The sequence below is a fragment of the Lactuca sativa genome, chromosome 7 (genome assembly GCF_002870075.4).
Source record: "Lactuca sativa cultivar Salinas chromosome 7, Lsat_Salinas_v11, whole genome shotgun sequence".
Lineage (NCBI taxonomy): Eukaryota > Viridiplantae > Streptophyta > Magnoliopsida > Asterales > Asteraceae > Lactuca > Lactuca sativa.
Genome location: NC_056629.2, coordinates 156,938,528 through 156,956,415, shown reverse-complemented (window position 1 = coordinate 156,956,415; position 17,888 = coordinate 156,938,528).

The window sequence follows — 17,888 nt, the reverse complement described above, 5'->3', positions numbered from 1 at the left end:
ACCGTTACATTCTCATCAACCTATAAACAGGACATAAGAGACAATTTTGCCAACATGTCAAAATCTCATTTTATAAGGATCAAAAGGCAATTTGATCATATGTCTATACGAGACTTTTCTGCATAAAACCATTTTCTTGACCTCCTGAAATTGATGTATATGAAAGAAAATGATTTAGTCCAAAGAATATCATTGATTAGTTTAGAACGCTTTGTATGATTCCTTCTCATTAAGTTCGTGGTGGCACGCGTAACGATGAATTTATGGCATATGGTTTCTTGAAACACAATTCCGATTCAATCAACTTATTTGTAAACACTCAAATGAAACCACTGATAATGCAATAAGATCGGGTTGATTATCATCATTAAAACAAAATTAAATAAAGAACTTTAAAGTTATAATAAAAAAACCGGCAACACTAATGATTTCCCGCTAGGCTCTGATCTCTCTTTGCGGTTGTTTTTCAAGTCTTTTTCATGCGTAAGGGTTTGAAAAATTAGGATGAAGGTTGACAATGGTGCATTGGTAGACATCAAATTTGCATGGAAGACCCCAAATACATAATAGAAACGATGGTAACATGCAATCAAATTACAAAAACCTAGACGAGGTTTCAATTAGTGTTTATGTTACAAATTTCCTTGAAACAATGACTCCGAATGATCTATGGAAACTTTGTGAGCGACATGAAGCAGTGGCTGATGTTTTTATTCCTCGTAAACTGTTTACAATTGTTAGAGGATTTGCTTTTGTTCAATTTCTTAAGAATAAAGAATGCATCCATGTTGTAGAAGACTTTGTTTTTTGTTCGATTTCTTAAGAAAATGATGAAAACTTTGTTCTTGAAGAAATTGGCGACTCTACAAGCAAGACACAAATGCCTAATGAGTTGAATGAAAACTTTCCGTCTCTTTCAAAGCCACCAGGTTTTAGTAACTATATTCTTAATAAGGAATGTCAAAGCTATATGTGCCAAAAGCATCTTTTTTCTGGCAGCTCGAATAGGAGAAAGGTGAACACTCTTAGTTGGGTTAATATTAAGGATATAGATGGAACGTCTTTACTTGATGTTATGGCTAGAATTGCAGAAGTTGGTAATACTTTGGGTTATAAAATGGAAGGATGTAATGTGAATATTGAATCTATTGTAAAAGAAATTGGTGTAAAGCTTATTGATAATGGAATGCGTTGTCTATAAATCTGAAGAGGAGGAAGATTTCGACTTCATGTGGTAAGATGGGTGTTTCGTTACTTGTTATTCAAGAAACGCGGATGCAATCAGTCGATCTTTTTGTTCTTAGAAGCATGTGGGGTAACTTTTCGTTTGAGTTTGCTGATAGGTCTTCTTGCAGGCGATAGGGAGATATTCTTTTTATTTCGGATCCAACGACTTTTATTAAAAAGAAATTACTTGTACGGAGTATGTTGTAATTATGCAAGGAGAATGTTTGGTGAATAAATTGCAATGTTTTATGGTTAATGTATACTCCCCGTAAAAGGAAGCTAAAAAAAGGACAATTATGGAATTTTCTTATTTCTTTTATGCTTCGTAATTGGTGGTTCATATATGATTTTAGGTGACTTTAATGCTACCAAGAAATCAAGGTGAACGAATGGGTTGCAATTTTTCTCAAAGTATAGCAAATAAGTTTAATTCGTTTATCTCGGAGGCATGCTTATGTGATATTCCGATGGATGGTTTTTCTTTCACTAGAATTAGCACTAATGGTGAAAAATCCAGCAAACTTGATCATTTTTTGTTGTTTGAGGATGTGGTTTTACATTCTCCATAGCAGGGATGAAAGGGGGTCCAAACTCGACCCGGATGGGCCCGGACCGGAAAATCTAGAAACCCGTTAACGAGATTTTGTAGGACCGGAGTGGGTTTAGGACCGGAAAGCTCGGGAAATAAGAATTTTTTGGGTTGAACATTGAAAACAATTCAAATTTGATATTTCGACTTCAGGGTACTATAAGTCATTGAATATGAACCAAAAAATGACAAAATTATAGTTTAAAATCATATGTAAACTCTAAAATACATGCGGGAACAAAACCTTATGTGAATCCGACTTCAAAAGAATGATCTATGCATATTTTAAAATTTCCACATAATACAAAGTACAAAAACAAATAGCTGAAAAGCTAAAAATTTCCAGCTTTGATATCTCGAATTCGAGAGACTGTAAGTCATAGAATATTAACCCAAAATGACAAAATTATAGTTTAAAATCATGTACAAACTCTAAACTACATGTTGGAAAAAAACTCATGTCAATCCGACTTCAAACGAATTAAATATGCATGTTTTAAACTTTTTACAGAAACCGTTTCCATCCCTAAAACCGATTCCAGTTCCTAACACTAGTTCTGATTCATAAACCCGATTTACCTGGACCTGGTGGACCCAAACCCGGGTAAACTATTTTTAAACCCGAAACTCGAACCAGTTCTACATAATACGGTTCTAACGGTTCCGGTTCTGGTTTTCTGGTTTTAAATCTCATCTCTAATCCAGAGCTACATGCGATTGCTTTGGATCTTATTGGTCCTGATCTAAAAACTTTCTGGTTATCTCAGCATGTCTCTAATTATGGTCCTCATTCGTTTAGATTCTTTCAATATTGGATGCTGGAACTAGATTTTGATGAGATGGTGAGGGATTATTATATCGAGGGTATGGGATAATCGGATCATTCGTCATTTTTAATTTTAAACACAAGTTAAAGGGTTTATAGGATATTTTGAGGAAGTAGTGGTATGAAGTTAAAGCTAAACATTCTCAAGAAAAACACAGATGATTAATTCGGGCTCATGAGATTGATAAAAATATTGATGTAGGTGTGGTGTCAGAGCAAGAAAAAGAAGAAAGATTGGGGGCTAAATAGAATATGTACCATTTGGAGAAAAAAAGAATTGAGTGATGTTTCTAAAAAAGTTAAGATTAAATGGAGCATTGAAGGTGATGAAAATATTAAATATATTTTTGGCATTATTAATAAAAAATGAAGACAATTAGCCAAGGGGGTGGGGGGTTAAAGATGAGGGATATTGGATCATGAATCCTGATCAGGTGAAAAAAAACATTTTCTAATCATTTTCGTGAGAAGTTTAAAAAAATTCTAAATGTTGAATATGAAAGGATGAGCTCTCGGTTTTCATTTCTCTTGAATGTTCAGTCTCTCGGCATTGAGCATATGGTTACGATGGAGGAGGTCAAAAAAATTGTTTGGTATTCTGGCAATGAGAATGCTCAAGGTCCTGATAGTTTTAGTTTTTCGTTTATAATGAAATACTGGGAGATGCTTAAAGAAGAAATTTTAGCTTTTGTGTGTTTTTTTCTTAAATGTCAGATTCCATCGAGATGTAATTCATCATGCATTACTTTGATTTAAAAGACTGATAGACCGATTCTTGTTACTAACTTTCATCATACCAACCTTATTTGAGTCCAGTATCAAATTATTGCCTATATTTGAACTTAAAATAATAATATTTCAAATAAGTATTTATCTAATTTTCTTTTATCAGTTGGATGCCTCCAGAAAGATAGCCTTCTACACGCTGCATAGAAGGAAACTTGGAAACGGGTCTTTAATGATCTACGTATGGCGTAGATCTTAAGTACGCATGGCATACGTGGCCAGAGTCCAAACCCTAATTTCGGGTTTTAAAGCGCTATTTAAGGACCTTAACCTTCATAAAACCCTTTCATTCTCAGCCTCCCTTTCCCCAAACATCTCCCTTGAAACCCTAACCCCATTTTAGTGTATTGTGTACTTAAAAGTGTGTTTTGGGTGCTTTTGCAGAAATAAGAAGGTGGTGGTGGTGCTTGGAAGCTTGAATCAACCTTGGATCTGGAATTTTTCTCCCTTATGCCTCTATTGATAGACCTTGCTTAGATGTTGAAGTTATGCCATTTTGTCCCATTATTTTGGTCCATTTGAGTATGAATGACTCTAGACCTTGTAGAGTGCATTTCCATAAATATTTTAGGGTATTAAGTCACAAAAATGGTGTCTTGGATTTATCCAACCATCCATGCATGAGTTTGAGGTCCTTAGAAGTTGTTATAAGATTAGGGTTTCTTCTTGAGCCTTGATGTAACGCCCAGTTCCCGGTATGCATTTAAAGCATTATTTTTCTTCTTATTTTAGAAGCTACTTGTCGAGTCAGTGGCCCTAACTCATCGAGTAGCAGCGGGCCAGCATGTGAAGTTGGCGTGGCGACTCGACGAGTCCATATTCTAGACTCGGCGAGTCCACCAGTCCGGATAAAGCTCTAATTTTCAGGGTGTGTACCCTATTTAAACATAATTATAGCCCCAAACCAGCCTCCTTCACCTCTCAGAGACTTATTACCGAAACCCTAGCCTTCTTGAAGTGTGTGAGTGATCTTGGCCCTTGTGAAGGAATTTTTGGTGCATTGTGGAGCAAGAAGAAGAAGGAGAAGGTAAAAGAACTCAAGGAAGAAGAAGTAGATCCAGATTATACTCCTCTTTGGCCATCCTTTATGGTAATAAAGCTTTCATCTTGATTATTATATTACTAGATCTAGTTTGTCCCCAAATTTATGGTTTTAAGCTTAAAAACCCCAAATCCTTAGCGATGGAGCTTTGTAACTGAGCCATATCTCGGATCTAGCCTCTCTTGAGCTCCAGGAGCTCAAGAAGACCACCTTTTGGCATCGATGGCTTTGTACTAGTCAAGTAACCCCCATAATAACCAAGTTTGAGTGCTATTTCTTCATTGCATCATAGATACACATAAAGTTAGCAACTTTACGTGTTCAGATAGTCCCAGGAACTCAAATTTATGAATTGGATGCACTGAAGCTGCATAGAATCAACTAAATAGAAACTGCATGCAAAGGACTCGGTGAGTCAGGTCGTGAGTCTTAGATTCCTGGTTCAGTAGTAGCGAGTCTGTTTAGTGAGTGGAGAAAGGACTCTGTGGGTTAAGTCATGGATCTGAGTGTAGAGGGACTCAGCGAGTCTACGCCATGACTCGGCGAGTCAAAGGAGATATCCTTACCCATAAGAACAGACTCAACGAGTTGTTCATACAACTCGGCGAGTCACAGACTGGACGTGTTCTTATGTTGAAGGTGAACTCGAAGAGTTGATCATACAACTTGGCGAGTCGGATGTAGGCTGACACGATATCAATAAGGAAGGGGAACTCGTCGAGTTGTGGCTAAACTCGGCGAGTAGAGTCGGGACTATGGTCCGATGCAATATGCAGTATATATGTTTATGCTATGATTATGTTATGCTATGTTTAGTCAGTTCCGGACTTCAGCCCGATGCAGTTCCCGGACTTCGGTCCGATGCAGTGGGCAAGGCCCTAGTCAGTTCCGGACTTCAGTCCGATGCAGTTCCGGACTTCGGTCCAATGCAGTTCCGGACTTCGGTGCGATGCAGTGGGCGAGGCCCTAGTCAGTTCCGGACTTCGGTCTAATATAGTGGACAAGGCCCAATATGTGCTTTATATGTTATTTTATGGTATGTGGTAGTTTGGGGGAGCTCACTATGCTTCATGCTTACAGTTTCAGTTTTGGTTTCAGGTAATTCAGCTAGCAAAGGGAAGGGCTCGACATGATGGCATGGAACACACCATAGTTTTTAGCCTGGTAGTTAGACTCTGATATTTTGATATGTTCTTGACACTAGTTTCGATTGATAAATTTATTATGACATTTTGAGATACACGATTCATGGTTTTTATCTTTTGATACCCGATATTATGGTTTAGTAATGTTTTCAAACAAAAATTTTTGGTTTGTATTTTTGGGACGTTACAAGTTGGTATCACAGCCTTGGTTTGAAGGATTCGGGCACACTATCGGGTGTATTTGAACTCAAACTAAGAAAAATGGTATAAAGTTTTTAAAAGAAAAACATTTTCGGAATTTTTTTTGAAAAAGAAACTTAAAAAGAAGAAAAGAGCTTTGAAAAGCGAAAAAGGGTGTGGTGCATGCGATCAACTGAGCTCAAGTAAGTACTCCCAAATTACCCATACAAGTTTGTGTTATGATTGTTAGTTTCAGTAGAACAGCATGCTAGAATAGGACTAAGGATCTAGGAGGATGCCTTATGTACCTGTTATATGTGTTTCAGATTTACGAGAATTGCATGCTAGTATCAAGTAGCATTATAGCCTGTATAGATTATGCCTGATAGTAGGAGCTTAGCATCATATGCTACTATAGTTTCTTGTTATGTGGATAGAACCTGCTTGATTTAGTTTCCTTTGTCTGAATGTTGCTTGCTTTGTGCTTTGTGGGACTCGGAGTGATGGGAGTTAGCTGTTAGGTGGATACGTTAAGTCACATGCAATCAGGGTTGAATAATCTCATAGTGTTGGATTTGACCATATTGCATAGCTCTTGTTTAAGTCCTAACCGTTGTAGGGATGAATCCCTTACTCGAAGGATTATCTGAGCCTCGTTGCATGTGATGGTATCTATATAGTGGCTAATTGGCATTACAAGTAGGCCTTCAGCAGCTGAGGACTGGTTTGGGTGAAGTCAGAGATCTCCCTAGGTCAAGCCTAGGATGAGAGTATCAGAGATTAGTAGCAGTAGAAGGAACTTGGTGGAGTTAAGGCAGTTCTTGAGGAAAGTACGGATAGATGTGGAAGGTAGTATGGGCCCATACTACTGAAAGCAGAGGACCCGTACTTGAACCAAGGAAGGATGAGACGAGACCGGGAAACTTGTAGTAGTAGCGATCCCTCGAGATATATCTGTATTCCTGACATTGTCATTATGTGTTTTCAGAATGGTGGTTTTACGCCCTAGACCAACAGTCGACAGTTCAGGTGCCGGTGAGGGATCGAGATCGGGCTCGGGGGCCGAGCATTTTGATGAGTAAACTAGGGAGTTTCTCTCCTCAGAGGTTACTTGTATCATACTCAAGCAGACTCCTGTGATATTCGGTTCGATCAAGGAGGGTACTTTGGAGCTGATGGATGAGAGGTTGAGCACATTCCGTGCTGAGGTGGCGGACATGATGGGTTCGCGCACCCTCACTTTCGGGGAGTTCATAGCATGTAGAGCTCCTGACTACCATGGGGCACAGGATCCCATTGCGAGTACCAGGTGGTTGGCGGATGTCGCCAATGCATTCCGCACCAGCAGATGTCCCGTGGGGGACAAGGTCAGACTAGCATCCTGTCTCCTGAAAGACAGGGCACAGGATTGGTGGGAGGAGATCGGACATGTCATGGGAGATGCCACAACTCTCGATGCGATGACCTGGACCGATTTCACTACCAGGTTTAGAGTCGAGTTTGCACCAATATCGAGGTGCAACAGTTAGCGAGGGAGTTTCAGGATCTTACTCAGGCTACTGAGACTGTGGTGGAGATTACCGCTAAGTTTAGGGAGAGGGCTCTTCTCATTCCTCAGTATGCGGCTGATGAGGAGATGAAGAAGGCCCGTTATCATGAGATGTTGAGGAGTGATATCAGACAGTTTGTGAGCCGGTCCAGTTTTAAAACTCTAGATGACATGATTGTGAGGGCTCGGGAGAGAGAGAGAGAGAGAGAGATAGATTTGGAGATGGAAAAGAAGAGGAAGCCGGAGGTGGCATCTGGCACAGGGAGTTCGAGAAAAAAGCACAAGGTATCGGATCACAGATCTAGAGGTTACCAGAGCCACAATTGATGTGGCAAGTATGAGAGATTGCACGATGGGGCGTGCAAGGCAGGGATCTCTGGCTGCTACAAGTGCGGTCGGACCTGGCATATGAGTAGGGATTGTACAACCACTACCACCACCACCACAACAGGTAATCTAATTTGCTTCCATTGCAATCAGAGGGGACATAAAAAGTCCTAGTGCCCAAGTTTAGCACCAGCAGGGAAGGTGGCAGCCCCTGCCCCTGCTACTTTGAGGATTACATACGGCCGTCAAGGTCGGGCGGAGGCGCCAGTGGTGAAGAGTAGAGCTTTCCAGATGACAGCATAGGAGGCGTGGATGACTCCTGAGGTGGTGAAGTGTATGCATTTTCCTCTTATATATGTATTTAGTATTGATTATTTCTCATGGTTATTTGTTTGTATATAGGTTCGTTCTTGGTGAACGACATTTCGGCTACAGTATTGTTTGATTCGGTGGCCACCCGATCGTTTGTCTCGCTTGCGCTTAGCAAGCGGTTTAGCAGAGCTCCAGGGAAGCTGAACTGTCCACTTGAGGTTGAGATAGCTGATGACGGGACCGTCAGGGTCGCGAGGGTACATAGGGGGTGTTCGATGCGGCTATTTGATGAGCAGTTTTCAGTAGACCTGGTTCCTATTCCCCTGGAGGGAATAAGGTCATAGTAGGTATGGATTGGTTGAGCCCCAATAGAGAAGTGATTGATTGTGAGCTGCAGTTAGTGAGGGTACACACTCATAGTGGGGGAAAGTTAATGATTCAGGGCGAGAGGCCACAGCGCAGACCGATTCTTTGTTCAATAGTGAGAGCAAGGCGCTACTTTCAGCAGGGTTGCGAAGGGTACGTCGCCTATGTTTTAGATGCCCGGGAGAAGGGCAACGTGACAATTGATGATGTACCGGTAGTACGAGAGTACCCATATGTATTTCCAGAGCATTTGCCTAGGATACCTGCTAAGAGACAGGTTGAGTTCAGGATTGACCTAGTTCCTGGTGTGGCTTAAATTGCCAAGGCACCATACTGGTTGGCTCCTCCCAAGATGCAGGAGTTGTCTACGCAGCTGCAGGAGCTGCTAGACAAGGGTTTTATCAGACCGAGCAGTTCACCATGGGGAGCCCCGGTCCTATTTGTGAAAAAGAAGGATGGGTCACATCGTATGTGTATAGATTACCGGGAGTTGAACAAGGTGACGGTGAAGAACCGTTACCCACTTCCGAGGATAGATGACTTGTTTGATCAGCTTCAAAGAGCATCTTGGTTCTTCAAGATTGATTTGCGCTCTGGTTATCATCAGATGCTGGTGAGAGGTGAGGATGTACATAAGACCACTTTTAGGACCCGTTATAGTCATTATGATTTCGTGGTGATGCCATTTGGGCTCACCAATGCACCAGCCGCGTTCATGGATCTCATGAACCGCGTATGCAAACCGATGTTAGATCGATCTGTGATAGCGTTCATCGACGACATCTTGGTCTATTACAAGACTCAGGAGCAACACAAGGAGCACCTGAGAGAGGTGTTAGAGACACTGAGGAGGGAGAAAATTTTTGCTAAGTTCTCCAAGTGTGAGTTCTGGTTGCGCAAGGTGCAGTTCCTTGGACACCTCATCAACTAAATGGGTATATTAGTAGATCCGGCTAAGATAGAGGTCGTGATGCAGTTGGAGGTTCCGAGGTCTCCATTTGAGATTCAGAGCTTCCTAGGTTTGGCAGCGTACTACAGGAGATTCATCTAGGATTTCTCCAAGATAGCAGTTCTGCTCACTTGACTGACCAGGAAGTCGGTGAACTTTCATTGGGGGCCTGAGCAGTAGGCATCATTTGAGACCCTCAGACAGAGATTGTGTGAGGCATCGATTCTTACCCTGCCAGAGGGAGTGGATGACTTTGTAGTCTACTGTGATGCTTTGATCACAGGTATGGGAGCAGTGTTGATGCAAGAGGGCATGTGATAGCTTATGCCTCAAGACAGTTGAAGCCTCTCGAGGCTAACTATCCGATGCACGATTTAGAGTTGGGGGTAGTATTGTTCGCCCTCAAGATTTGGAGACATTACCTCTATGGGGTCCGTTGTACCATTTACATGGATCACAAGAGTCTGAGGTACCTCATGGATCATCTGAATCTAAACATGAGGAAGCGTCGGTGGTTAGATGTGGTTAAGGACTATGATTGTGAGATCCTTTATCATCCAGGCAAGGCCAACATAGTGGCCGACGCCCTGAGCCGCAAGGCGATGACGGCCCCGATCAGGGATATATGTCTGAGGATAACAGTGATTACTCCATTTTTGGAGCAGATTAGAAAGGCACATGTTGAGGGTCTAAAAGAGGAAAGACAGAAGTATGAGAGGATCGTGGGCCGAGTAGCTTCTTTCGATTATGACAGTCGAGGATTGTTGACCCTTCATGGGAGAGTTTGGGTGTCGTACTGGGGAGGAGTACGACAAGTGTTGTGTAATGTCCGGGTTTCAGGGCTAAGCATTTTTGGACGATGTAATAGCCTAGGTCAAGTATTGTAACTCTTTTTGAAGTAATAAAGATGAAATATTTGAATTCTATGTGAATTATGTGTATTTGTGTGCTTATTACTTTATTATAAATATATAGTTAATAAAGAATAAAAATAAGCGTTAAAATTAAAGTGTGAGATAAGTCCGCCATCTTTACATAAAGTTGTAGTGGTCGAAACAAGGATTTCGGGGATATAAAGAACGCCAAAATCCGAGTTATAACGAAGAAGTTATGGCCCGCTGAAGTTGGTAATATATGTAATGTGAATATTGAATCTATTTTAAAAGAAATGGGTGTAAAGCTTATTGATAATTGAATATGTTGTCTATAAATTTGAAGAGGAGGAAGATTTCGACTTCATGCGGTAAGATGGGTGTTTCGTTACTTGTTATTCTAGAAACTCGGATGCAATCAGTCGATATTTTTGCTCTTAGAAGCATGTGGGGTAACTTTTCGTTTGAGTTTGCTAATAGGTCTTCTTGCGGGCGATCGGGAGATATTCTTTTTATTTCGAATCCAACGGCTTTTATTAAAAAGAAATTACTTGTACCGAGTATATAGTAATTATGCAAGGAGAATGTTTGGTGAATAAATTGCAATGTTTTATTGTTAATGAATACTCCCGGTAAAAGGAAGCTAAAAAGGGACAATTATGGAATTTTCTTATTTCTTTTATGCTTTGTAATTGGTGGTTGTTATATGATTTTAGGTGACTATAATGCTACCAAGAAATGAAGGTGAACGAATGGGTTGCAATTTTTCTCAAAAGTATAGCAAAAAAGTTTAATTCGTTTATCTTGGAGGCATGCTTATGTGATATTCTGATGGATGGTTTTTCTTTCACTAGAGTTAGCATTAATGGTGAAAAATCTAGCAAACTTGATCATTTTTTGTTGTATGAGGATGTGGTTTTACATTCTCCATAGTAGGGAGGAAAGGGGGTCCAAACTCGACCTGGATAGACCCGGACTGGAAAAGCTGGAAACCCGTTAACGAGATTTTATAGGACTGGAAATTGGACCGGTATATAGGAATCGATTGGTACCGAGTAAAGTGGGTCTAGAACCGAAAAATCGGAAACATCAAAGTCCGTAGGGTGGAACCGGGTAGAGTGGGTCTAGGACCGGAAAACCCAGGAAAACAAGAATTTTTTGGGTTGAACTTTGAAAAAAAAAATCAAAATTGATATCCCGACTTCAGGGTACTATAAGTCATTGAATATGAACCAAAAAATGACAAAATTATAGTCTAAAATCATATACAAACTCTAAAATACATGCTTGAACAAAACCTTATGTGAATCCGACTTCAAAAGAATGATATATGCAAATTTTAAATTTTCCACATAATATAAAGTATAAAAACAAATAGCGGAAAAGCTAAAAATTTCCAGCTTTGACATCCCGAATTTGGGAGACGGTAAGTCATAGAATATTAACCAAAAAATGACAAAATTATAGTTTAAAATCAAGTACAAACTCTAAACTACACACTGGAAAAAAAACTCATGTCAATCCGACTTCAAACGAATTAAATATGCATGTTTTAAACTTTTTACAGAAACCGTTTCCATCCCAAAAACTAGTTCCAGTTCCTCACACTAGTTCTGATTCATAAACCCGATTTACCTGGACCTGGCGGACCTGAACCCGGATAAACTATTTTTAAACCCGAAACTCGAACCTTTTCTACATGTTACGGTTCTAACGGTTCTGGTTTTAAATCTCATCTCTAATTCAGAGCTACATGCGACTGCTTTGGATCTTATTGGTTCTGATCACAAAACCTTATGGCTATCTCAACATGTCTCTAATTATGGTCCTCATTCGTTTAGATTCTTTCAATAGTGGATGCTGGAACTAGATTTTGATGAGATGGTGAGGGATTATTATATCGAGGGTATGGGACAATCGGAGCATTCGTAATTTTTAATGTTAAAAACAAGTTAAAGGGTTTAAAGGATATTTTGAGGAAGTAGTGGTATGAAGTTAAAGCTAAACATTCTCAAGAAAAACAAAGATTATTAATTCGGTGTCACACGCCCGAACTAGACGACGGAAACGTCCGGGGGCTTGTGCGTGGCTTCATCTTGAAATATCATTACAGTGAATATAATTTAAACATAACATCATCACCATCACACATGTAATATTACAACATTCATTGTTTACGTCGAGTATTGTATTTGAATATTACATGCCAAAATAGTAAGTGTAACGCCCCAATTCTGGTATATTATTTAAATAATTATTTTTCAAGTTTTCAGAAGGAACTCGACGAGTCAGTAGCCAGACTCGTCGAGTTGAGTTGGGACTTTGAGCACGTGTAAGTTGGCAACTCGACGAGTCCATATTCCGGACTTGGCGAGTCCGCCAGTCTGGATGAAACCCTAATTTCAAGGGTTTGCACCCGATTTAAACAACTTTTGGGGCCTCAAGTCAGCCCCCATCACCCCTCAGAGCACCATACTTGAAACCCTAGAACCCTTTTAGCATTTTGTGTGATTTGGTCGGTTTCTTTGAAGATTTTGAGAGAAGAAGGAAGGTAGATCAAGAGGAGAAGAAGGGGATTCAGGATCTTTGTGGTATTTCAGAGAATAGTGAGGTATAACTTGTCCCTTTTCTGTTTTCATGCTTTAATTCCCTTTGGAAAGCCATTAAAGCTATTCTTGAACCATTTCTTGGCTTGGTAATAGTATAGAGGACTCATTGTGATTAATAGCCTTCGGATCTAGCTAGGTTTGAGTTCCAGAAGCTTAGATCTAGTACCTTTTTGGAGCCATTTTGCATGAAAGCTCTAGATCTACTTTTATAGTGTGCTTTGAACCCTAAAACCATCATTTGATGTTATTTACACGTAAAGTTGGAAACTTTACATGTTAATCAAGCCCCAAGAACCCAGATCTATGAATGGAATGGACTGGTTTCAAGCAGAATCGAGTATATAGTGTTTGCATGCATGTGAATCGGTGAGTCGTTCTTCAGACTCGGCGAGTCGAGTCGTGAGTCCCCTGTTTTCCCCGTTTCGAGTTATGCCGAGTGGAACCAGTGAGTGAGAGAAGGACTCGGTGAGCTAGAGGATTAAACTCATTCGTGGAAGAACTCGGCGAGTCAATGCCCTGACTCGGCGAGTCCAAGGAAATCTTCATGCCTCAAGAACATACTCAACGTGTTGTTCATACAACTCGGCGAGTCACAACTAGTGTGTTCATCTAATGAAGGAGAACTCGACGAGTTGTTCATACAACTCGGCGAGTCAGATGCAGATTGTCGGAGTGTTAGTAACAAAGAGGAACTCGCCGAGTTGGTGCCAAAACTCGACGAGTAGTAGCGAGTAGAAGCATAAAGTGAGAGTAAGGACTCGACGAGTTGGTGAGCCAACTCGACGAGTCAGGTCAACTCAATGTTGACTTTGACCTTGGCCAGGGGTAAGATAGTCATTTTACCCTCAGTGTTGTTATCAGTGTTTGATTGATGGTACTTATGGAAATTGTAGCCGGGGTGAAACCGGAGCAGCAACAGACATATTCTGGAACAGTTTTTCCAGCAGCTAGGCTACGAGGTGAGTTCCCTTCCAGTAGGAATGGGTCTAAGGCCACAATGCTGGCCCGTTTAGCTAGCAGTAGTTTCCGGACCTCGGTCCGATGCAGTAGTTAGTATTTTTGGTGCCTTCGTGGCACAGACAGGATTTATGTGATTGGGTGTTCCGGGTCACGATCTGATGTAGTATGCAGTTATGTGCTAGTTGATATGTTTATGCTATGCTATGTTATGTCAGTTTCCGGACTTCGGTCTAATGCAGAGGGCAAGGCCCTGGTTAGTTCCGGACTTCGGTCCAATGCAGTTAGTTCCGGACTTTGGTCCGATGCAGTTTCCGGGCTTCGATCCGATGCAGAGGGCAAGGCGCTGGATAGTTCCGGACTTCGGTCCGATGCAGTGGGCAAGGGCCCAGGGGATGCGGTCCCAGTCAGTTCTGGACTTCGTTCCGATGCAGTTTCCGGGATTCGATCCGATGCAGAGGGCAAGGCCCTGGATAGTTCTGGACTTCGGTCCGATGTAGTGGGCAAGGGCCCAGTATGTGTTTTATGTTATTGTATGGTATGTGGTAGTTTGGGGGAGCTCACTAAGCTCTCTTCTTACAATTTCAGTTTTGGTTTCAGGTACTTCCGCAAGTATAGGGAAGAGCTCGGGATGAGGACATTGCACACACCATAGCTTCAGTCTTATTCCTGGGAGTTGTTGATTCATAGTTTGATTTGACACAAATTTTCATGACATTTTATTATGGGTTGAGATATTTGACACATGGTTTTATGATGTGACGATCAGTATGTGATTCAGGCACACTCTCGGGTGTGACTGAACTCAAACTGAGGAAATGGTAGAAGGATTTTCAAAAGTGTTTTTCAAAAGAATTTTGAGAAAAGAAAACAATTTTAGAAAAAGTATAAAGGAAAGAGTTTTAGAAAAAGCAAAAAGAATTTTGAAAAGAGAAAAGGGTGTGGTGCATGCAATGAGCCGAGCTCAAGTAAGTACTCCCAAATTACCCATACAAGTTTGTGATCATCATTTTCAGTTTCAGTTTTAGTTTCAGTTTCAGTTTCAGTAGAACAGCATGCTAGTATAGGACTAGGGATCTAGGATGATGCCTTATGTGCCTACTTTATGTGTTTTAGCTTGATAAGAATTTCATGCTAGTCTTGAATAGACAGTAGTAGGATAGCCTGTGTAGGTTATGCCTGATAGTATGAGCTTAGCATTGTATGCTGGTACAGTTTCTCGTTATGAGAATAGTTTTGCATGAATATGTTTCCTTATCTGAATGCTGCTTGCTTTGTGCTTGGTGGGACTCTAAGTGATGGGAGTTACCCGTTAGGTGAATACGTCACATCACATGTGATCAGGGCTGAATAATCTCAGAGTGTCGGATTTGGCCCTACTGCGCAGCTCTCGTTTGAGTCTAACCGTTGTAGGGACAAGTCTTTTACTCGAAGGATTATCCGAGCCTCATTGCATGTGATGGTATTCGGGTGGTGGCTAATTGGCATTACAAGGAGGCCTTCAGCAGCTGAGGACTGGTTTGGGTGGAGTCAGAAGTTCCCTAGAGCAAGCCTAGGATGAGAGTAGCAGAGATTAGTAGTAGTAGAAGTGACTTGGTGGAGTTGAGGCAGTACTTGAGGAAAGTACGGATAGATGTGGAAGGTAGTATGGGCTCGTACTACTGAAAGCAAAGGATCCGTACTCGAATCAAGGAAAGCTGAGATGAGACCAGGAAACTTGTGATAATAGTGATCCATCGAGATATATTTATGATCCTGAAGTTTATTATAATGTGTTTTTAGAATGGTGGTATTGCGCCCTCGACCAGCAGTCGACAGTTCAGGTGCCGAAGGGGGATCAGGACCAGACCCGGAGGGCGGGCAGATAGATGAGCAGAATATGGAGTTTCTCTCTACAGAGATTACTCACACCATACTTGAGCAGACTCCTGTGATCTTCGATTCGATCAAGGAGGGCATCTTAGAGTTGATGGACAAGAGGTTGAGCACTTTCCGTGCTGAGGTAGCGGCCATGATGGGGTCGTGCACGCTCACTTTCAGGGAGTTCCGGGCATGTGGAGCTCCAGATTACCATGGGGCACGGGACCCCATTGCGAGTACCAGATGGTTGGTGGATGTGGCCAACGCTTTCCGCACTAGCAGATGTCCCGAAGGGGACAAGGTCAGATTGGCATCATGTCTTCTGAAGGATAGGGCACGAGATTGGTGGGAGGAGGTTGCTTATGCCATCGGGGATGACGCAACTTTGGATGTCATGACCCGGGCAAACTTTTCTACCAGGTTCAGGGCAGAGTTTGCACCGGTCATTGAGGTGCAGCAGTTGGCCAGAGAGTTTCAAGATCTTACCCAGACTACAGAGACAGTGGCGGAAATTACCGCCAAGTTCAGAGAGAGGGCACTTCTCGTTCCTCAGTACGCGGCTGATGAGGAAATGAAGAAGGCTCGTTATCATGGGATGCTGTGGAGTGATATCCGCCAGTTCGTGAGCCGGTCCAGCTGTAAGACGCTGGATGACATGATTGCTAGGGCTCGAGAGAGAGAGAGAGAGAGAGAGAAAGAGAGAGAGAGATTGACCTTGAGATGGAGAGAAAGAGGAAGTCGGAGGCAGCTCCAGGTTCAGGGAGTTCCGGAAAAAAGCCCAAGGGTTCAGATCACAGAGCTAGGAGTCAGCAGAGCCACGGTCGGTGTGGCAAGTGTAGGAGATTGCACGATGGGGCGTGCAAGGCAGGGAGTGCCGGCTGCTACAAGTGCGGCCAGACTGGGCATATGAGCAGAGATTGTACGGCCACTACTACCACCGTTGCGCCATCAGATCTGATTTGCTTCCAGTGCAATCAGAGGGGACATAAAAAGTCCCAGTGTCCTAGTTTAGTTGCTGCAGGGAAGGTGTCAGCATCTGCCCCTGCTACTTTGAGGATTACAGATGGCCGTCAGGTCCGGGTCGAGACGCCGGTGGCGAAGAGTAGGGCTTTTCAGTTGACAGCAGAGGAGGCGCGAGCGACTCCTGATGTGGTGACGGGTATGTATTTTTCCCTTTATCTCTACATTTATTATTGATTGTTTCTTATGGTTATATGTTTTGTATAGGGTCGTTCTCAGTGAACGGCATTTCAGCTACAATATTGTTTGATCGGGGGCTACCCGATCATTCGTTTCTCTTGCGCTTAGCAAGAGGTTTAGCAGAGCTCCAGGAGAGCTAGATTATCCACTTGAGGTAGAGATAGCAACTGATAGGACCGTTAGGGTTGCAAGGGTACACAGAGGGTGTTCCCTGCAGTTATTTGATGAGCAGTTTCCAGTGGACTTGGTCCCTATTCCCCTGCAAGGGAATAAGGTTATAGTAGGCATGGATTGGCTGAGCCCCAATGGGGCGGTAATAGATTGTGAGCTACAGTTGGTGAAGGTTCGCACTCCCAGTGGGGGAGAGTTAGTGATTCAGGGCGAGAGGCCACAGCACGGACCAGTTCTGTGTTCAGCAGCGAGAGCGAGGCGCTACTTCCAGCAGGGTTGCGCTGGTTATATTGCCTATGTTTTAGATGCCCGAGAGAAGGGCAAGATGACAGTTGATGATTTTCCGGTGGTGCGAGACTACCCGGATGTTTTTCCAGAGGATTTGTCGGGGATATCTCCTGAGAGACAGGTTGAGTTCGGGATTGATCTAATCCCTGGTGCGGCTCCGATAGCCAAGGCACCGTATCGGTTGCCTCCCCCGGAGATGCAGGAGTTGTCTACGCAGCTGCAAGAGCTGCTAGACAAGGGATTTATCAGACCGAGCAGTTCGCCCTGGGGTGCACCGATTTTATTCGTGAAGAAAAAGGACGGGTCACACCATATGTGTATAGATTACCGGGAGCTGAATAAGGTAACGGTAAAAAACCGTTACCCACTTCCGAGGATAGATGATTTGTTTGACCAACTTTAGGGAGCGTCTTGGTTCTCCAAGATCGATTTACGCTCTGGATATCACCAGATGCGGGTCAGAGGTGAGGATGTGCAAAAGACTGCCTTCAAGACCAGGTATGGTCATTATGAGTTTGTGGTGATGCCGTTTGGGCTCACCAACGCCCCAGCCGTGTTCATGGACCTCATGAACTGCGTGTGCACGCTGATGCTGGATCGGTCTGTGATAGTATTCATAAACGATATCTTGGT